The following is a 13426-nucleotide window of genomic DNA, read 5'->3' as shown; positions in this document are numbered from 1 at the left end:
TCAATGATTCTAATACCAAACCAGAGACCCGTCCTTTAACATGAGATGGGATATCCAACTCCTTCCCATTCCAATCCTGAGCCACTCCTGATAGCAGAGATGTGATATCTCAATGCTTATACCAAACCTGATACCCTTCCTATATCATGAGATGTGATATCCAACTCCTTCCCGTTCCAAACCTGAGACACTTCCTATAGCATATGTGATATCCAACTCCTTCCCATTCCAAACATGAGACCCTTACTATAGCAAGAATGTAATATCCAACTCCTACCCATTCCAATCCTGAGACCATTCCTATAGCATGAGATGTGATATATCAATGCTTCTAATACCAAACCTGAGATCCTTCCTATGACATGAGATGTGATATCCAAATCCTTCCCATTCCAATCCTGAGACCCTTCCTATAGCAAGAGATGTGATATCCAAATCCTTCCCATTCCAATCCTGAGACCCTTCCTATAACATGAGATGTGATATTCAACTCCTTCCCATTCCAACCTGAGACACTTTCTATAGCATGGGAAGGGATATCCAACTCCTTCCCAATCCAATCCTGAGAACCTTCCGATAGCAGAGATGTGCTATCTCAATGCTTATACCAAACCTGAGACCCTTCCTATGGCATGAGATGTGATATCCAACTCCTTGCCATTCAAATCCTGAGACCCTTCCTATAGCATGAGATGTGATATCTCAATGCTTCTACCAAACCTGAGACCCTTCCTTTAGCATGAGATGTGATATCCAAATCCTTCACATTCCAATCCTGAGACCCTTCCTATAGCATGAGATGTGATATCTCAATGCTTCTAATACCAAACCTGAGATCCTTCCTATAACATGAGATGTGATATCCAATTCCATCCCATTCCAAACCTGAGACCCTTCCTATTGGATGAGATGTGATATCCAACTCCTTCCCATTCCAACCCTGAGACCCTTCCTATACCATGAGATGTGATATCTCAATGCTTCTAATACCAAACCTGGGAACCGTCCTATAACATGAGATGTGATATCTCAATGTTTCTAATAAAAAACCTGAGACCCTTCCTATAACATGAGATGTGATATCCAATTCCTTCCCATTCCAAACCTGAGACCCTTCCTATTGGATGAGATGTGATATCCAAATCCTTCCCCTTCCAAACCTGAGACCCATCCTTTAGCATGAGATGTGATATCCAAATACTTCCCATTCCAATCCTGAGACCCTTCCTATAGCATGAGATGTGATATCTCAATGCTTATACCAAACCTGAGACCCTTCCTATAGCTTGAGATGTGATATCCAACTCCTTCCCATTCCAATCCTGAGACCCTTCCTATAGCATGAGATGTGATATCTCAAGGCCTCTAATACCAAACCTGAGATCCTTCCTCTAACATGAAATGTGATATCCAACTCCTTCCCCTTCCAAACCTGAGAGCCTTCCTATAGCATGAGATATGATATCCAAGTCCTTCCTATTCTAACCTGAGACCCTTCCTATAGCATGAGATGGGATATCCAACTCCTTCCAAATCCAATACTGATACCCTTCCGATAGCATGAGATGTGATATCCCAATGCTTCTACCAAACCTGAGACCCATACTATGGCATGAGATGTGATATCAAACTCCTTCCCATTCTAATCCTGAGACGCTTCCTATAGCTTGAGATGTGATATCCAACTCCTTCCCATTCCAATTCTGAGACCCTTCTTATACCATGACACTTGATATCTCAATGCTTCTAATACCAAACCTGAGACCCGTCCTATAACATGAGATGTGATATCCAAATCCTTCCCCTTCCAAACCTTAGACCCTTCCTTTATAATGAGATGTGATATCCAACTCCTTCCCATTTCAATCCTGAGACCCTTCCGATATCATGAGATTTGTTATCTCAATGCTTCTAATATCAAACTTGAGACCCTCCCTATAGCATGAGATGTGACATCCAAGTCCTTCCCATTCCAATCCTGAGACCCTTCCTATAGCAAGAGATGTGATATCTCAATGCTTCTAATACCAAACCTGAGACCCTTCCTATAACATGAGATGGGATATCCAACTCCTTCCCATTCCAATCCTGAGACCCTTCCGATAGCAGAGATGTGATATCTCAATGCTTATACCAAACCTGAGACCCTTCCTAAGGCCTGAGATGTCATATACAACTCCTTCCCATTGCAATCCTGAGACCCTTCCTAGAGCATGAGATGTGATATCTCAATGCTTATACCAAATCTGAGACCCTTCCTATAGCATGAGATGTGATATCCAACACCTTCCCATTCCAATCCTGAGACCCTTCCTATAGCATGAAAAGTGATATCTCCATGCTTATACCAAACCTGAGACCCTTCCTATAGCATGAGATGTGATATCCAAATCCTTCCCATTCCAATCCTGAGACCCTTCCTATAGCATGAGATGTGATATCTCAATGCTTATACCAAACCTGAGAGCCTACCTATAGCATGAGATGTGATATCCAAGTCCATCCCATTCCAATCCTTAGACCCTTCCTACAGCATGCGATGTAATATCTCAATGATTCTAATACCAAACCAGAGACCCGTCCTTTAACATGAGATGGGATATCCAACTCCTTCCCATTCCAATCCTGAGCCACTCCTGATAGCAGAGATGTGATATCTCAATGCTTATACCAAACCTGAGTCCCTTCCTATAACATGAGATGTGATATCCAACTCCTTCCCGTTCCAAACCTGAGACACTTCCTATAGCATATGTGATATCCAACTCCTTCCCATTCCAAACATGAGACCCTTCCTATAGCAAGAATGTAATATCCAACTCCTACCCATTCCAATCCTGAGACCATTCCTATAGCATGAGATGTGATGTCTCAATGCTTCCAATACCAAACCTGAGATCCTTCCTATAACATGAGATGTGATATCCAACTCCTTCCCATTCCAATCCTGAGACCCTTATGATAGCATGAGATGTGATATCTCAATGCCTCTTATACCAAACCTGAGATCCTTCCGATAGCATGAGATGTGATATCTCAATGCTTCTAATACCAAACCTGAGATCCTTCCTATAATATGAGATGTGATTTCCAAATCCTTCCCCTTCCAAACCTGAGACCCTCCCTTTAGCATGAGATGTGATATCCAACTCCTTCCCATTCCAATCCTGAGACCCTTCTGATAGCATGAGATGTGATTTCTCAATGCCTCTAATACCAAACCTGAGATCCTACCTCTAACATGAAATGTGATATCCATCTCCTTCCCTTTCCAAACCTGAGACCCTGCCTATAGCATGATATGTGATATCCAAGTCCTTCCCATTCCAATCCTGAGACCCTTCCTATAGCATGTGATGTGATATCTCAATGCTTATACCAAACCTGAGACCCTTCCTATGGCATGGAATGGCATATACAACTCCTTCCCATTCCAATCCTGAGACCCTTCCTATAGCATGAGATGTGATATCTCAATGCTTATACCGAACCTGAGACCCTTCCTATAGCATGAGATGTGATATCCAACTTCTTCCCATTCCAATCAGGAGACCCTTCCTATAGCATGAGATGTGATATCTCAATGCTTATACCAAACCTGAGACCCTTCCTATAGCTTGAGATCTGATATCCAACTCCTTCCCATTCCAATCCTGAGACCCTTCCTATAGCATGAGATGTGATATCTCAAGGCCTCTAATACCAAACCTGAGATCCTTCCTCTAACATGAAATGTGATATCCAACTCCTTCCCCTTCCAAACCTGAGAGCCTTCCTATAGCATGAGATATGATATCCAAGTCCTTCCCATTCCAATCCTGAGACCCTTCCTATAACATGAAATGTGATATCCAACTCCTTCCCATTCCAACCTGAGACCCTTCCTATAGCATGAGATGGGATATCCAACTCCTTCCAAATCCAATACTGATACCCTTCCGATAGCATGAGATGTGATATCCCAATGCTTCTACCAAACCTGAGACCCATACTATGGCATGAGATGTGATATCAAACTCCTTCCCATTCCAATCCTGAGACCCTTCTTATACCATGAGACTTGATATCTCAATGCTTCTAAAACCAAACCTGAGACCCGTCCTATAACATGAGATGTGATATCCAAATCCTTCCCCTTCCAAACCTTAGACCCTTCCTTTATCATGAAATGTGATATCCAACTCCTTCCCATTCCAATCCTGAGACTCTTCCGATATCATGAGATGTGATATCTCAATGCTTATACCAACTCTGAGACCCTTCCTATGGCCTGAGATGTCATATACAACTCCTTCCCATTCCAATCCTGAGACCCTTCCTATAGCATGAGATGTGATATCTCAATGCTTATACCAAATCTGAGACCCTTCCTATAGCATGAGATGTGATATCCAACTCCTTCCCATTCCAATCCTGAGACCCTTCCTATAGCATGAGAAGTGATATCTCCATGCTTATACCAAACCTGAGACCCTTCCTATAGCATAAGATGTGATATCCAAATCCTTCCCTTTCCAATCCTGAGACCCTTCCTATAGCATGAGATGTGATATCTCAATGCTTATACCAAACCTGAGACCCTTCCTATAGCATGAGATGTGATATCCAACTCCTTCCCATTCCAATCCTGAGACCCTTCCTATAGCATGAGATGTGATGTCTCAATGCTTCTAATACCAAACCTGAGATCCTTCCTATAACATGAGATGTGATATCCAACTCCTTCCCATTCCAATCCTGAGACCCTTATGATAGCATGAGATGTGATATCTCAATGCCTCTTATACCAAACCTGAGATCCTTCCGATAGCATGAGATGTGATATCTCAATGCTTCTAATACCAAACCTGAGATCCTTCCTATAATATGAGATGTGATTTCCAAATCCTTCCCCTTCCAAACCTGAGACCCTCCCTTTAGCATGAAATGTGATATCCAACTCCTTCCCATTCCAATCCTGAGACCCTTCTGATAGCATGAGATGTGATATCTCAATGCCTCTAATACCAAACCTGAGATCCTACCTCTAACATGAAATGTGATATCCATCTCCTTCCCTTTCCAAACCTGAGACCCTGCCTATAGCATGAGATGTGATAGCCAAGTCCTTCCCATTCCAATCGTGAGACCCTTCCTATAGCATGTGATGTGATATCTCAATGCTTATACCAAACCTGAGACCCTTCCTATGGCATGAGATGTCATATACAACTCCTTCCCATTCCAACCCTGAGACCCTTCCTATAGCATGAGATGTGATATCTCAATGCTTATACCAAACCTGAGACCCTTCCTATAGCATGAGATGTGATATCCAACTTCTTCCCATTCCAATCCTGAGACCCTTCCTATAGCATGAGATGTGATATCTCAGTGCTTATACCAAACCTGAGACCCTTCCTATAGCATAAGATGTGATATCCAAATCCTTCCCATTCCAATCCTGAGACCCTTCCTATAGCATGAGATGTGATATCTCAATGCTTATACCAAACCTGAGACCCTTCCTATAGCATGAGATGTGATATCCAACTCCTTCCCATTCCAATCCTGAGACCCTTCCTATAGCATGAGATGTGATGTCTCAATGCTTCTAATACCAAACCTGAGATCCTTCCTATAGCATGAGATGTGATATCCAACACCTTCCCATTCCAATCCTGAGACCCTTCCTATAGCATGAGAAGTGATATCTCCATGCTTATACCAAACCTGAGACCCTTCCTATAGCATGAGATGTGATATCCAAATCCTTCCCATTCCAATCCTGAGACCCTTCCTATAGCATGAGATGTGATATCTCAATGCTTATACCAAACCTGAGAGCCTACCTATAGCATGAGATGTGATATCCAAGTCCATCCCATTCCAATCCTTAGACCCTTCCTACAGCATGCGATGTGATATCTCAATGATTCTAATACCAAACCAGAGACCCGTCCTTTAACATGAGATGTGATATCCAACTCCTTCCCGTTCCAAACCTGAGACACTTCCTATAGCATATGTGATATCCAACTCCTTCCCATTCCAAACATGAGACCCTTCCTATAGCAAGAATGTAATATCCAACTCCTACCCATTCCAATCCTGAGACCATTCCTATAGCATGAGATGTGATGTCTCAATGCTTCCAATACCAAACCTGAGATCCTTCCTATAACATGAGATGTGATATCCAACTCCTTCCCATTCCAATCCTGAGACCCTTATGATAGCATGAGATGTGATATCTCAATGCCTCTTATACCAAACCTGAGATCCTTCCGATAGCATGAGATGTGATATCTCAATGCTTCTAATACCAAACCTGAGATCCTTCCTATAATATGAGATGTGATTTCCAAATCCTTCCCCTTCCAAACCTGAGACCCTCCCTTTAGCATGAGATGTGATATCCAACTCCTTCCCATTCCAATCCTGAGACCCTTCTGATAGCATGAGATGTGATTTCTCAATGCCTCTAATACCAAACCTGAGATCCTACCTCTAACATGAAATGTGATATCCATCTCCTTCCCTTTCCAAACCTGAGACCCTGCCTATAGCATGATATGTGATATCCAAGTCCTTCCCATTCCAATCCTGAGACCCTTCCTATAGCATGTGATGTGATATCTCAATGCTTATACCAAACCTGAGACCCTTCCTATGGCATGGAATGGCATATACAACTCCTTCCCATTCCAATCCTGAGACCCTTCCTATAGCATGAGATGTGATATCTCAATGCTTATACCGAACCTGAGACCCTTCCTATAGCATGAGATGTGATATCCAACTTCTTCCCATTCCAATCAGGAGACCCTTCCTATAGCATGAGATGTGATATCTCAATGCTTATACCAAACCTGAGACCCTTCCTATAGCTTGAGATCTGATATCCAACTCCTTCCCATTCCAATCCTGAGACCCTTCCTATAGCATGAGATGTGATATCTCAAGGCCTCTAATACCAAACCTGAGATCCTTCCTCTAACATGAAATGTGATATCCAACTCCTTCCCCTTCCAAACCTGAGAGCCTTCCTATAGCATGAGATATGATATCCAAGTCCTTCCCATTCCAATCCTGAGACCCTTCCTATAACATGAAATGTGATATCCAACTCCTTCCCATTCCAACCTGAGACCCTTCCTATAGCATGAGATGGGATATCCAACTCCTTCCAAATCCAATACTGATACCCTTCCGATAGCATGAGATGTGATATCCCAATGCTTCTACCAAACCTGAGACCCATACTATGGCATGAGATGTGATATCAAACTCCTTCCCATTCCAATCCTGAGACCCTTCTTATACCATGAGACTTGATATCTCAATGCTTCTAAAACCAAACCTGAGACCCGTCCTATAACATGAGATGTGATATCCAAATCCTTCCCCTTCCAAACCTTAGACCCTTCCTTTATCATGAAATGTGATATCCAACTCCTTCCCATTCCAATCCTGAGACCCTTCCGATATCATGAGATGTGATATCTCAATGCTTATACCAAATCTGAGACCCTTCCTATGGCCTGAGATGTCATATACAACTCCTTCCCATTCCAATCCTGAGACCCTTACTATAGCATGAGATGTGATATCTCAATGCTTATACCAAATCTGAGACCCTTCCTATAGCATGAGATGTGATATCCAACTCCTTCCCATTCCAATCCTGAGACCCTTCCTATAGCATGAGAAGTGATATCTCCATGCTTATGCCAAACCTGAGACCCTTCCTATAGCATAAGATGTGATATCCAAATCCTTCCCTTTCCAATCCTGAGACCCTTCCTATAGCATGAGATGTGATATCTCAATGCTTATACCAAACCTGAGACCCTTCCTATAGCATGAGATGTGATATCCAACTCCTTCCCATTCCAATCCTGAGACCCTTCCTATAGCATGAGATGTGATGTCTCAATGCTTCTAATACCAAACCTGAGATCCTTCCGATAACATGAGATGTGATATCCAACTCCTTCCCATTCCAATCCTGAGACCCTTATGATAGCATGAGATGTGATATCTCAATGCCTCTTATACCAAACCTGAGATCCTTCCGATAGCATGAGATGTGATATCTCAATGCTTCTAATACCAAACCTGAGATCCTTCCTATAATATGAGATGTGATTTCCAAATCCTTCCCCTTCCAAACCTGAGACCCTCCCTTTAGCATGAAATGTGATATCCAACTCCTTCCCATTCCAATCCTGAGACCCTTCTGATAGCATGAGATGTGATATCTCAATGCCTCTAATACCAAACCTGAGATCCTACCTCTAACATGAAATGTGATATCCATCTCCTTCCCTTTCCAAACCTGAGACCCTGCCTATAGCATGAGATGTGATAGCCAAGTCCTTCCCATTCCAATCGTGAGACCCTTCCTATAGCATGTGATGTGATATCTCAATGCTTATACCAAACCTGAGACCCTTCCTATGGCATGAGATGTCATATACAACTCCTTCCCATTCCAACCCTGAGACCCTTCCTATAGCATGAGATGTGATATCTCAATGCTTATACCAAACCTGAGACCCTTCCTATAGCATGAGATGTGATATCCAACTTCTTCCCATTCCAATCCTGAGACCCTTCCTATAGCATGAGATGTGATATCTCAGTGCTTATACCAAACCTGAGACCCTTCCTATAGCATAAGATGTGATATCCAAATCCTTCCCATTCCAATCCTGAGACCCTTCCTATAGCATGAGATGTGATATCTCAATGCTTATACCAAACCTGAGACCCTTCCTATAGCATGAGATGTGATATCCAACTCCTTCCCATTCCAATCCTGAGACCCTTCCTATAGCATGAGATGTGATGTCTCAATGCTTCTAATACCAAACCTGAGATCCTTCCTATAACATGAGATGTGATATCCAACTCCTTCCCATTCCAATCCTGAGACCCTTATGATAGCATGAGATGTGATATCTCAATGCCTCTTATACCAAACCTGAGATCCTTCCGATAGCATGAGATGTGATATCTCAATGCTTCTAATACCAAACCTGAGATCCTTCCTATAATATGAGATGTGATTTCCAAATCCTTCCCCTTCCAAACCTGAGACCCTCCCTTTAGCATGAAATGTGATATCCAACTCCTTCCCATTCCAATCCTGAGACCCTTCTGATAGCATGAGATGTGATATCTCATTGCCTCTAATACCAAACCTGAGATCCTACCTCTAACATGAAATGTGATATCCATCTCCTTCCCTTTCCAAACCTGAGACCCTGCCTATAGCATGAGATGTGATATCCAAGTCCTTCCCATTCCAATCCTGAGACCCTTCCTATAGCATGTGATGTGATATCCAAGTCCTTCCCATTCCAATCCTGAGACCCTTCCTATAGCATGTGATGTGATATCTCAATGCTTATACCAAACCTGAGACCCTTCCTATGGCATGAGATGTCATATACAACTCCTTCCCATTCCAACCCTGAGACCCTTCCTATAGCATGAGATGTGATATCTCAATGCTTATACCAAACCTGAGACCCTTCCTATAGCTTGAGATGTGATATCCAACTTCTTCCCATTCCAATCCTGAGAACCTTCCTATAGCATGAGATGTGATATCCCAATGCTTCTACCAAACCTGAGACCCATACTATGGCATGAGATGTGATATCAAACTCCTTCCCATTCCAATCCTGAGACGCTTCCTATAGCTTGAGATGTGATATCCAACTCCTTCCCATTCCAATTCTGAGACCCTTCTTATACCATGAGACTTGATATCTCAATGCTTCTAATACCAAACCTGAGACCCGTCCTATAACATGAGATGTGATATCCAAATCCTTCCCCTTCCAAACCTTAGACCCTTCCTTTATAATGAGATGTGATATCCAACTCCTTCCCATTCCAATCCTGAGACCCTTCCGATATCATGAGATTTGTTATCTCAATGCTTCTAATATCAAACTTGAGACCCTCCCTATAGCATGAGATGTGACATCCAAGTCCTTCCCATTCCAATCCTGAGACCCTTCCTATAGCATGAGATGTGATATCTCAATGCTTCTAATACCAAACCTGAGACCCTTCCTATAACATGAGATGGGATATCCAACTCCTTCCCATTCCAATCCTGAGACCCTTCCGATAGCAGAGATGTGATATCTCAATGCTTATACCAAACCTGAGACCCTTCCTAAGGCTTGAGATGTCATATACAACTCCTTCCCATTCCAATCCTGAGACCCTTCCTATAGCATGAGATGTGATATCTCAATGCTTATACCAAATCTGAGACCCTTCCTATAGCATGAGATGTGATATCCAAATCCTTCCCATTCCAATCCTGAGACCCTTCCTATAGCATGAGATGTGATATCTCAATGCTTATACCAAACCTGAGAGCCTACCTATAGCATGAGATGTGATATCCAAGTCCATCCCATTCCAATCCTTAGACCCTTCCTACAGCATGCGATGTGATATCTCAATGATTCTAATACCAAACCAGAGACCCGTCCTTTAACATGAGATGGGATATCCAACTCCTTCCCATTCCAATCCTGAGCCACTCCTGATAGCAGAGATGTGATAGCTCAATGCTTATACCAAACCTGAGACCCTTCCTATAACATGAGATGTGATATCCAACTCCTTCCCGTTCCAAACCTGAGACACTTCCTATAGCATATGTGATATCCAACTCCTTCCCATTCCAAACATGAGACCCATACTATAGCAAGAATGTAATATCCAACTCCTACCCATTCCAATCCTGAGACCATTCCTATAGCATGAGATGTGATATATCAATGCTTCTAATACCAAACCTGAGATCCTTCCTATGACATGAGATGTGATATCCAAATCCTTCCCATTCCAATCCTGAGACCCTTCCTATAGCAAGAGATGTGATATCCAAATCCTTCCCATTCCAATCCTGAGACCCTTCCTATAACATGAGATGTGATATTCAACTCCTTCCCATTCCAACCTGAGACACTTTCTATAGCATGGGAAGGGATATCCAACTCCTTCCCAATGCAATCCTGAGAACCTTCCGATAGCAGAGATGTGCTATCTCAATGCTTATACCAAACCTGAGACCCTTCCTATGGCATGAGATGTGATATCCAACTCCTTGCCATTCAAATCCTGAGACCCTTCCTATAGCATGAGATGTGATATCTCAATGCTTCTACCAAACCTGAGACCCTTCCTTTAGCATGAGATGTGATATCCAAATCCTTCACATTCCAATCCTGAGACCCTTCCTATAGCATGAGATGTGATATCTCAATGCTTCTAATACCAAACCTGAGATCCTTCCTATAACATGAGATGTGATATCCAATTCCTTCCCATTCCAAACCTGAGACCCTTCCTATTGGATGAGATGTGATATCCAACTCCTTCCCATTCCAACCCTGAGACCCTTCCTATACCATGAGATGTGATATCTCAATGCTTCTAATACCAAACCTGGGAACCGTCCTATAACATGAGATGTGATATCTCAATGTTTCTAATAAAAAACCTGAGACCCTTCCTATAACATGAGATGTGATATCCAATTCCTTCCCATTCCAAACCTGAGACCCTTCCTATTGGATGAGATGTGATATCCAAATCCTTCCCCTTCCAAACCTGAGACCCTTCCTTTAGCATGAGATGTGATATCCAAATACTTCCCATTCCAATCCTAAAACCCTTCCTATAGCATGAGATGTGATATCTCAATGTTTCTAATAAAAAACCTGAGACCCTTCCTATAGCAAGAGATGTGATATCCAAATCCTTCCCATTCCAATCCTGAGACCCTTCCTGTATATAACATGAGATGTGATATCCAACTCCTTCCCATTCCAACCTGAGACCCTTCCTATAGCATGAGATGTGATATCCAACTCCTTACCATTCAAATCCTGAGACCCTCCCTTTAGCATGAGATGTGATATCCAACTCCTTCCCATTCCAATCCTGAGACCCTTCTGATAGCATGAGATGTGATATCTCAATGCCTCTAATACCAAACCTGAGATCCTACCTCTAACATGAAATGTGATATCCATCTCCTTCCCTTTCCAAACCTGAGACCCTTCCTATAGGATGAGATGTGATATCTCAATGCTTATACCAAACCTGAGAGCCTACCTATAGCATGAGATGTGATATCCAAGTCCATCCCATTCCAATCCTTAGACCCTTCCTACAGCATGCGATGTGATATCTCAATGATTCTAATACCAAACCAGAGACTCTTCCTATAACATGAGATGGGATATCCAACTCCTTCCGATTCCAATCCTGAGCCGCTTCCGATAGCAGAGATGTGATATCTCAATGCTTATACCAAACCTGAGACCCTTCCTATAACATGAGATGTGATATCCAACTCCTTCCCGTTCCAAACCTGAGACACTAACTATAGCATATGTGATATCCAACTCCTTCCCATTCCAAACATGAGACCCTTCCTATAGCAAGAAAGTAATATCCAACTCCTACCCATTCCAATCCTGAGACCCTTTCTATAGCAAGAGATGTGATATCCAAATACTTCCCATTCCAATCCTGAGACCCTTCTTATAACATGAGATGTGATATCCAACTCCTTCCCATTCCAACCTGAGACACTTCCTATAGCATGAGAAGGGATATCCAACTCCTTCCCAATCCAATCCTGAGACCCTTCCGATAGCAGAGATGTGATATCTCAATGCTTATACCAAACCTGAGACCCTTCCTATGGCATGAGATGTGATATCCAACTCCTTGCCATTCAAATCCTGAGACCCTTCCTATAGCATGAGAAGGGATATCCAACTCCTTCCCAATCCAATCCTGAGACCCTTCCGATAGCAGAGACGTGATATCTCAATGCTTCTACCAAACCTGAGACCCTTCCTTTAGCATGAGATGTGATATCCAAATCCTTCACATTCCAATCCTGAGACCCTTCCTATAGCATGAGATGTGATATCACAATGCTTCTAATACCAAACCTGAGATCCTTCCTATAACATGAGATGCGATATCCAATTCCTTCCCATTCCAAACCTGAGACCCTTCCTATTGGATGAGATGTGATATCCAACTCCTTCCCATTCCAACCCTGAGACCCTTCCTATAGCATGAGATGTGATGTCTCAATGCTTCTAATACCAAACCTGAGATCCTTCCTATAACATGAGATGTGATATCCAACTCCTTCCATTCCAATCCTGAGACCCGTCCTATAGCATGAGATGTGATATCTCAATGCTTATACCAAACCTGAGACCCTTCCTATAGCATGAGATGTGATATCCAACTGCTTCCCATTCCAATCCTGAGACCCTTCCTATAGCATGAGATGTGATATCACAATGCTTCTAATACCAAACCTGAGACCCGTCCTATAACATGAGATGTGATATCCAAATCCTTCCCCTTCCAAACCTGA

Source organism: Ambystoma mexicanum, unplaced genomic scaffold (genome assembly GCF_040938575.1).
Source record: "Ambystoma mexicanum isolate Mex_15411 unplaced genomic scaffold, UKY_AmexF1_1 Mex_scaf4, whole genome shotgun sequence".
Taxonomy (NCBI): Eukaryota; Metazoa; Chordata; class Amphibia; order Caudata; family Ambystomatidae; genus Ambystoma; species Ambystoma mexicanum.
The sequence above is the reverse complement of the archived record's forward strand: the minus strand, read 5'-3'. Positions refer to the sequence as shown.